This window comes from Rhinopithecus bieti, unplaced genomic scaffold, assembly GCF_001698545.2.
Source record: "Rhinopithecus bieti isolate Rb0 unplaced genomic scaffold, ASM169854v2 scaffold_41913, whole genome shotgun sequence".
Taxonomy (NCBI): domain Eukaryota; kingdom Metazoa; phylum Chordata; class Mammalia; order Primates; family Cercopithecidae; genus Rhinopithecus; species Rhinopithecus bieti.
Window position 1 is genome coordinate 4,706,123 of NW_016818964.1, and position 10,536 is coordinate 4,716,658.

Here is a 10,536-nt window from a genome sequence, read left to right on the forward strand (position 1 = left end):
GGATCATTGAGATGGGCATAGGGAGACGTTTCCTTTCTGCGTTCTTCTGCCTACTTTCATCCATCCCCTTACCCAGCCATAGATGCTTATGAGCTCATTAGTTTGTTCATTTGTGAAGCATTCTCAGAGCACTCCATTCAAGCCCAACGTCTCCAGGTGCTGGCATGTTTCGTGGATAAACAAAAAGCCTTCCTGCCTCTTTCTCTGTAATCCTCTGGTGCACTTGTTCTAGCAGGACATTTGTTAAAACTAGAACAAACATAAGCACATAAGCAATCCCTGCACACAACAGGCCCCTCCCTCCCCCCATGGTCTGTAACCTTCCTTCTATACTTCCACCGACAGAGTGCCTACTATGTGCCAGGTATGGCGCTAGGCACTCTTACCACCATTTCATTCAGCCCTCCACTTTTACAGATGAAAATGTTTGGCTCAGAAAGGCTAAGTCGCTTGCCTGATGTCATCAGCTAGCAGGGTCAGAGTCAAGATGCAAACCTGATTCTTCAGCCTCCCAACTTTTGGCCATATTTCAGCTCTTTGTCACTGCTGTTGAAACTCTGCCACTCTGGCCACCCTTTCCAGGCATACAGTGCTCAGCACATAGTAGGTGCTTAGGAAACACATATTGGATAGACGAATGGAATACCTGCTGAATAAAAGAATGAATAGGTGAAGGAGTGGATTAATTCTTCCTCACTTTAATTATTTCAGTTTTTGCATTGATCTGACTGAAATATAGATACAATAGCATAGAAGACATTGGGACTTTAGACTCATCTGGGTATGGATTGAAATCCTGGATTTGCCTATATTTGCTCAATAACCTGAGCAAGTTAACCTTTCTGCGCCTCTGTTTTTTGTAGTTTACTGTCCGTCTCGTGTGTGTCATAGTGTGATATGCTCAGTAAATTCTTATTAAATTTGAATCGATTTAAATTGAAACAAATTGAGTTGAACTGCAATTTCATAGCAGAGTCCTAGGGAGCCCTAGAAAAGAGAAGGCTTAATTTGGATTGGAAGAAAGATGAATGGGCATCAGACTCACCTGGAAAAGCTGTAAGATCCACATTACACAGCCCCTCTTCCAGAGAACCTGGTTCAGGAGAAATCTGTTTTAACAAGGTCCCCTGGTGACCCAGATATCCAGATACTAGGGTCCAGGGGTCACCTTTTCCAAAGTGCAGGTGGGAGGGACCCCCTGTAGAGAGTGGTCAGGGAAAAAAAAAATGTGTCTTACTGAGTGAGTGGACACAGGAGGGAGTGCTGGGGCCAGGCCTTAAAGGACAGCAGGATTTCCTGTGCATGTTGCTGTTCCTGCTGGCCTCAACTGCTTCTGCCTGTTAAAAAAGGGTGGGTCATGGGCTAGGTCCACCCACTGTGATGTGCCTTGAATAATGTATGAGGTCACTCAGTGAGAAGCTCATGAATGCTTAAACCCTTTTAAGGGCTTCCCAGGGAGGCAGTCATCCACCCCAAGGCCTCTGTGGACCCCTGCCTTCTCCATCTGGATCCCAGATGAGGCATAGTGACAAGGTCATGCCCCCCTGCTATGGCCTTAAGACCAAGAGCCTTTTAAGGAACAGAATGTTCCTTCTCACAGATTCCAAGTTCTCTGCACACATGAATTATGTATCTAGCACTTGGCATAACAGCACTCTGTAGAGTGTTCCAGGATCCCAAAGGTGCAGTCCCTGACTCCATCCCTGCGCCACACTGCCCAAGAGCATGCAGGTGGCCCAGCCCGAGACTCGACTCCAGGTCCCCTCCCTTTCACCTCCAGCCCTCACCAGCTCTGTGTGGCTGGGTTAAATCACCTTGCTGCTCCTGGCCTCAGATGGGATAATTAGGTGTTCTTGCCTGACTGCTGTGAGCATGGGAGGAGAGGACATGGAGGAGGCCCTCCGGTTCAGCTCCTCATGCAGATCAAGGGCTGCCAACACAAAAGCTGGTGCTGTTTTCCCTGTTACTCTTGAAGGTTCTCCCCACGCCTCCGTGTCCCCAGGGAGTTGACACTTGTCTCACGATCAGTGTCTCTCATGCATTGGGCTGTGTTACAGGAGGGCAACAGAGAGCCTCGAGGATTCAGTGCTTTGAAGGTGAGCAGTGAGCGAGTCTGCTCTGTGTCTACGGGGAGACCTGACCCCACTGTCTCTGGGTGCTCACTAAAAACAGAATCCTTACTTATAAATGGGAGCTAAACATTGAGTACACACAGACATAAATATGGGAACAACAGACCTGTTAGAGGGTTGAGTGGGGGTGGTTAAAAAACCACCTCTCTAGGCTGGGCCTTGGTTGTTCACACCTGTAATCCCAGCACTTTGGGAGGCCAAGGCGGCGGATCACCTGAGGCCAGAAATTCGACACCAGCCTGCCCAACATGGTGAAACCCTGTCTCTACTAAAAATGCAAAAATTAGCTGGGCCTGGTGGTGGGCACCTGTAATTCCAGCTACTCGGGAGGCTGAAGTAAGAGAATCACTTGAACCTGGGATATGGAGGTTGCAGTGAGCTGAGATTGTGCCACTGCACTCCGGCCTGGGCATTAGAGTGAGACTATCTTAAAAAAAAAAAATCAAAACCAAAAAAACTATCTCTCCAGTACTGTGGTCACTACCTGGGGGATGGGATTTGTACTCCAAACCTCAGCATTTTGCAATGTTCCTATGTAACAAACCTGCATGTGTACCCCTGTATCTAAAATAAAAATTGAAGGAAAAAAAAATGCAACCCTGAAAAGTAGCCCAGGAAAAGAGTCACTAGAACCTTGCCTTCCCGCCATCCCCTCTAAGACCCTACAGGTGATGCTCAGGGCCCATGGCAGGTTGCTTCTCCCAACAAGTAAATAATTTTAAAGTGGAGAAATACTATGGAAAACACAAAACAATGTGCTATGACAGACAGTGGCCAGTTACTTAAGCTAGAGTGATCAGGGAGGGCCTCCTGGAGGAAGTGGCTTTTGAAATGAAATCTGAACCATCAGAAGAAGGATCTAGAGAGAGTCCCAAGTAGAAGGAATGGCAAAGACTAATTCCTTAGGGAGAAACACAGCTTGCATGGTGTGCTCCTGGGACAGAAAGAAGCCTCCTATGCTGGAGCACAGTGAACTCAAGGATTGGTGGGCTGAGAAAGGGTATAAGAAAGAGAGGAGATGGAGGATGACTTTGTTAATTCCCCCAAAAGACCCTTCTATGAATTTTAGGCCTCCCTGCCTCTCCACCAGGTACCCTTGTGAGGTGCACAACTTTTAGAATCATACATGGAGGACTTGGGTAGTTCCATTCATTACTTGCCTGTGATGGAGCCAGGTGGGCAGGGAAATCAGCTCAGTGCTGGCCAGGCTAAATGTGAGATGCCATCAGCCACTCAGGAGACAGTGCTGAGGAGACAGTGGAATGTGCCCCTGAAGCTCACAACAGAGGTCTGGGTGTCCTCAGCGGGTCATTTTACAGGCCTGGATGAGGTCACTCACGCAGATCATGTAGGGTGAACTTTCTAATGTGTATATCTGCCTGGGAGGTGCTTACCAGATAGTGGGTGACGCCAGCAAGGGCCAATGAACCAAAATTTAAGGAGGCACTCACTGCCAGGCTCCTGCCAATGTAGGCTTGGTGCCTGAGAGTGAGTGCAACCTTAAATTTTGTGTCTCCTTAAGTCTAGCCCCAGTCCTGGGTAACTGAGCAGATAGGATGGTGCTTACAACAAATGGTGCTGGTATAATTGCACATCCCTTTAGGGAAAAAAAAGAACCTTAACCTTTCATTCAGACCATACTTAAAAACAAAAATAGATTAGAACCTTAAGCATAAAGGCTATAACTATAAAACTTTTAGGGAAAAAAAAGGAGAAGCATCTTCGTGACCTTGAGGCAGGCAAAGATTTCTTAAATAGGACACAAAAAGCATGGACCTTGAAAATAAAAAATAAATCAATAGGATTTTTATCAAAACTGAGAACTTTGAGAAACACTGCTAAGAAAATGAAGAAAAAAAGCCACTGACTGACATAGCTAAGTGTTGATGAGGAGGTGATGAAAAAGAAACCCTTGCACGCTATTAGTGGGAATGTTGACTGCCAAAGCCATTATGGAAAAAATATAGAGATTCTTTTAAAAATTAAAAATAGAACTGCCACATAACCCAGCAATCTTCTAGGTATATATAGAAAGGAAATGAAATCACCACATCGCAAAAATACCTGCATGCCCACATTCATTACAGCACCATTTATATAGCCAAGATATAGAAACAAACTACAAATAAATGGATAAAGACATTGTGTGTGTATGTGTGCACATAGATAGTGGAATATTATTCCACTTTAAAAAAGAAAGAAACCCTACTGTTTGCGACAGCATGGACAAAACTAAAAGACATTATGCTAAGTGAAATAAGCCAGACACGGAAGGAAAAATACTGTATGATCTCTCTTACGTACGTAAACTTTTAAATAAGCACATAGAAACCTAATAGAACAATGGTTACCAGGCACAGAGCTGGGAAATGGGAACCTGTAGATCAAAGGGTGCAAAGTTGCACTTATGCAGCATGAGGAAGTCTGGAGATCTGATGGCAAGAGGACTGTGGCTCATCGTATCATATCGTATGCTGGACATTTGCCAAAAGAGTGGATTTTAGTTACTTTTACTATAAAGAAAGAACAACAGAAAGAAAGAAAGAAAAGAAAAGGTCAACTCTATGCAATGCTGAGTGCGAATTTGCTTGACTGCAGTAACCATTTCACTATATATGTGTATAAGAAGATAAATATATCAAAACAGCATGTTGTACACTTTAATACATACAGTTAAAAGACCAGAAACAATAAAATTAAATAATAAATAAAAAATTTTTAAATGAAAAAATACCATGGATTATTGCAGCATATGTATTTGACACAGGACTTGTACCCAAAATACATAAAGAACAACTCAATAATAAAAAATAAGAAAAAGACAAGTGATCCAATTTTTTAAAAAATAGGTGAAAGATAAGAAAATAAAAGAATGGCCAATAAGCACATGATTTGATGCTCAGCATCATCCGTCATCAGAGAAATGCAAATGTAAGCCATAATAAAATACTGGCTTACACCCATTAGAATGGCTAAATTAAAAGCAACGAAAATACCAAGTGTGGCAGGGAATGTAGGGCAATTAGAATTCTCATACACGGCTGGTGGGAATGTAAAATGTACAAACACTTTGTGAAACAGTTTGGCAGTTTCTTGCAAACAAGCAACTAAGCAAACAAAATATCTATACAGATTCTGACACATAAATGTTCATCAGTGCTTTGTTCATAATAGCCAAATACTTGGAAACAACCCAAATGCCCACCCACAGGAGAATTGATAAACAAGTTGTGCTATATCCACACATCAGAAAACTATTCAGCAGTAAAAATGGAACTACTGACACAGGCAACAACATGGGTGATTCTCAAAAATATCACGCCAAACAAAAGAGTCAAACGAAGAGAAGAGTACAGTTGTATGACTGCATTTATAGACATTCTACAAAAAAAAGATATGCCACTGGCAAATAAGCATCTGAAAAGATATTCAACATTGTTAGCCTTTTCTTAGGAAACTATAAAGTAAAACCACAATGATATATCATGTCATGCCTATCATAATGGCTAAAATAAAGAAAAATAAAAAGGACAATGCTCATATTAGTCAAAGTTCTCCAGAGAAAAAGAACAAGTAGGACATTCCTAGAGATAAATAAGAGGAGGTTTATTATGAAGAGTTGGCCAAGAAGTCCCAGAATCTACCATCCACAAGCTGGAGACCCAGGAGAGCTGGTGGTGTAATTCAGTCCAAATCGGAAGGCCTAACAATCAGAGGAGGCCATGGTGCATATCTATATCACAGTCTGAGAGCAGGACAAGATGAGATGAGATGTCCCCAGCTCAGGTAGTAAGGTAAGAAAAAAAAAAAAAAAGCTAATGCCTTCTTCCAGCTTTTTGTTCTATGCAGGACCTCAATAACTGAATGACATTCATATGGTTTGGCTATGTCCCCACCCAAATCTCACCTTGAATTGTAATAGTCCCCATGTGTCAAGGGCAGGGCCAGGTGGAGATAATTGAATCATGGGGGTGGTTCCCCCATACTGTTCTAGTGGCAGTGATTAAGTCTCATGAGATCTGATGATTTTCCAAATGGGAAGTTCCCCTGCACAAGCTCTCTTGCCTGCTGCCTTGTAAGATGTGACTTTGCTTCTCCTTTGCCTTCTGCCATGATTCTGAGGCCTCCTCAGTCATGTGGGACTGTGAGTTCATTAAACCTCTTTCCTTTATAAATTACCCAGTTTCAGGTATGACTTTATTAGCAGCATGAGAACAGACTAATACAGATGCCCACCCTCCTTGGAGAGGCCAATTTATTGTACTGAGTCCACTGATTCAAATGCTTACCTTATCCAGAAGCATCTTCAGGGACACACCCATAAATAATGTTTTATCTGGGCACCTGATAGAAACTGATTCATAAAATTATCACAACAACAAATACTGGCAAGGATATGGAAAACCCACTCCTACGTTGCTGGTAGGAATGTAAAATGTTACAGCCACTGCGAAAAACAGTTTGGCAGTTTCTTTGAAATGAAAACTGTAACTACCATATGATCCTGGGCCTTTATCCCAGAGAAGTGAAGACATACACCATGTCTATAGCAGCATTATTCATAACAGCCAAAAGCTAGAAACAACCAGGATGCCCTTTGACAGGTGAGTGGTTAAACAAACTACGATACATCCATAACATAGAATAACATCCAGCAATGCAAAGGAACAAAGGAATAAACTATTGATACAGGCAACGATCTGGATGGACCTCCAGGGAACTATGCTGTGTGAAAACTGATGATCTCAAAAGAGTATAAACTGTATGATTCTTTTATAACATTCTTGCAATCACAAAATTATAGAAAGGGAGGGCAGATGAGTGGTTGCCCCTGGTTAAAGAGTGGGTGGAGCAGGGAGGAAGTAGGTCTCCCTGTAAAAGAGCAAAGTGAGAAATGCTTGTGGTGATGGAAATGTTCTGTATCTTCACTATATCAATGTCAGTATCCTTGGGCCGATACTGTACTCTAATTTTGCAAGATGTTATCATTGGGAGAAACTGGATAAAGGGTACATGAGATCTCTGTATTGTTTCCTACAACTGCACATGAGCCTATAATCATCTCAAAATAAAAATTTTTAAGAAAGGCACCATGAAATGATTTCAGCAAAAGATTTGTAAGATCTTTATGTAGAAATACTAAGGAAAAGTTAAGCATATAAAGAGATATGGCATGTTCTTGAAGAGAAATATTTATTATCTGTAATATGTCAATGATACCCAAAAAGAGTTAATAGAATTGTGTTCAAGTCCAGGTTATTTGGAGGAGCTGACGAGGTCACCCTAAAATGTATCCAAAGAGCAAACAACCACAGGTAGTAAGGAAACAAAGAACGCAGTGAGGAAACCTGCTCTCCCATACATGAATTAGCATGAAACTAGAGTAACTAAATCAGAATTGCATTAGTATTAGACAGATGAACAACCAATGGAACAGAACAGCCTAGAAACAGACTCACGGCTAGATGGACACCTGACAAATTTGGTGCTGCAGATCAACAGGAAAGAGCCGATCTAGTCAATATGGGGCTGGAATAATTGAACATTAATATGAGAAAAATAAAATTGCTTCCTTACTCTCGCCTAACACACAATATATCAGTTATACAAGGCTGAAATATGAGAAAAAGTATTTAAATTTTACTAAAATACTACAGGACAACATCTTTATGGTCTCAAATTGGCAAATAATTTATTAAACAAGGGCTAATTATAAAAAGATATTAATAAATTTTGACTCAATTAAAATTATTTACTTCAGTTCATGAAAATATATAATAGAGTGAAAACAAATGTAAACATGAAAGATGATACTTAAAAACCTATAACTCACAAGATTAGTATCTAAAACATACACATACTTTTCCTGAGCCAATAAAAAAACAATAAGCAAAATTTTAAAACAAGCACAAAAGACCTGATGAAAGGCATTTCTCATCAAAGGAAATGGAACTGATCAATAGGTGTGTAAAAGATGCTTAGTGTCATTAGCAGTCAGAGAAATGAGGATCAAATCCGAATGAAACACTACTTCATCGTATCATTTTGCAAAACTTAAAAACAAATCCTGACAATGCAAAGTGTTGGTCAATTGTGGAGCAATAAGAACCCATGCCTGCTATAGGTAGGATAATAAAATGGGCGAAACCACCTTGGAAATCAGAAACTGGAAAACAATGGGCATCAATTAGTAAAAGCACAGAGGAGCTGACCACAAGACCCAACTGTTCCATTCCTAGCATATTCCCTGAGGATCCCTTGCACCTGTGCATCCGAAGACAAGATCGAGAGTGTTTATAGCAGCATTTTTTTTGTTGTTTTTTTGGCATTATCAGAAAACCTGGAGATGACCAAAGTATCCATCAAAGGGCTAGTGCATCAATAAAAACTGTGATAAAGACATACAAATGGGACGTTGTGTAGCACTGAAAAACAATAGACATCAACTACGCAAATAATGCTGAGAAAGGAACAGAGAAGACATGGAAGAACAGATTTAGAGCAATTTAATTTTTCTACAAAGGGTTAAAAGCAGGTAAACTACAAAGGTAAAACTATAAAGAAAAGCAAGAGAACTGACATGAATGAATACTAAATAGGATGGAGGTGACCCTGGAAATGGGGCAGGTAGGAGATGCCTTAGGAGAGATACACAGCAGGACTTGAAGACTGTTTTTTATTGTTCCATTTTTTAACCTATGCAAGGCTACATTATTTTTCAAATTGCACACACACAACATACATGCCCTTTGTATTGTGAGTTATGACACTTCACAATAAATGTACATATTTCTTACAGCAGACGGGGAGCCCTGGACAGTCCTGGGCAGGCTGCTCTGCTATTGGCCACAGGAAGCATGGGAGGAGGTGGGAGGCTCTTGGCATGGACTGTTTGGGCATGCCCCGTGTGGACGACGCTGGGAGGTGGCAGGAATGATGGGTGTGGCGAGCACAGTACTGACTGAAAACAGGGAGGGTAGGGAGGGCCAGGGAATTGGAAGGTTTAGAGACCAGAGGAGGAAGGGAGAAGGCAAACATGACGGGAAAAGTGAAAAGAGAGAAGAAAGAGAAAAGTGGTGGGGGGCGGGTGGGGGAGAAGGAGAGAAGGAAGAGGAAGAAGAAAAGGAGAGAGAAAGGAAGGGAAGGGAAAGAAAGGAAAGTTACAGGAAAGATAACACTGAGAGCCTTCTATGGGTCAGTGAGGTTCTGGTCCCATTCCCACAGCCACAGTCCCTGCTGGGCCCCCAGCTGCCAGGGGACCTTGAACAAACCCCTCCATCTCCCTGTGCCACAGCTTCCTTGCCTGTGACAAAGTCTGGGAGTCCCAGGCTGCCCCTCACAGAGGCTCATGATGACCATGAGTGTGAAGAAGAGATACCACCCGAAGGGACCACGGGTACTCTACACACACACACACACACACACACACACACACACACACACACACACACAGTTCCCCTTACTTGAACTGCGGCATCTGCATGATTTTCGATACTTGTTTGAGCTGAGAGCCATGGAGCACCCGCTGTGCAACTTGAGCACCGTGCAGTCCTCGAAGACACCACTCACAGCCTCATCTCTATTGGATGATTAGCCATGTTAGGGCTCTCATTTATTGAGGACACCGCGTGCTATATTCCCTATCTCATTTAATTATTCGGTTCTGTATTGTCTTTTCACAGATGAGGAAATCTAGGCTCAAAGACACTATCTTGGCCGGGCGCGGTGGCTCAAGCCTGTAATCCCAGCACTTTGGGAGGCCGAGACGGGCGGATCACGAGGTCAGGAGATCGAGACCATCCTGGCTAACACGGTGAAACCCCATCTCGACTAAAATAAATATAAAAAACTAGCCGGGCGAGGTGGCTGGCGCCTGTAGTCCCAGCTACTCAGGAGGCTGAGGCAGGAGAATGGCGTGAACCCAGGAGGCGGAGCTTGCAGTGAGCTGAGATCCGGCCACTGCACTCCAGCCTGGGCGACAGAGCGAGACTCTGTCTCAAAAAAAAAAAAAAAAAAAAAAAAAAAAAAAAAGACACTATCTTGTTCAAGCTGCACAACAAAGCAGAGCTAGGATTAAACCTCGCGGAGCCGGGAACACACGGGACTCTCGGAGGAGCGTTGGCGTGGAAAACCAGGTCACTCCGATCTTGGTCCTCAGGCACTGGATAACGTGTCAGCCCCAAGAGAGAGCTGCCCACAGCCCCGGGTGGATTGGGCTCAACTGCACGGGGCGGGGCGCCAACAGCTCAGGACTTGGGTTCCAGGCTGGTTTTTGCACCAACCAGCGGGGCGGCCTCGGGCCTCAGTTTCCCCATCCCGCGCACGAAGGGAGGCAATTGTGAGCGCTTGGGGTTTCTGACGGACCCCGCCCCGGGGGTGGGGCCGGGAGTGGTCACGTGGAGGG

General features: G+C 43.3%; 1 long non-coding RNA gene across 1 annotated transcript; it reads right to left on the bottom strand.

The window, feature by feature from the left end:
• Positions 1–460: 460 nt before the first annotated feature.
• Positions 461–1,333, bottom strand: LOC108519087 (uncharacterized). The gene is made up of 3 exons (XR_001882519.1): positions 1,238–1,333; positions 1,046–1,093; positions 461–646 (listed from the first exon to the last, which is right to left on the bottom strand). It is a non-coding gene; the product is annotated as an uncharacterized LOC108519087 (long non-coding RNA).
• Between the last annotated feature and the right edge of the window lie 9,203 nt (positions 1,334–10,536).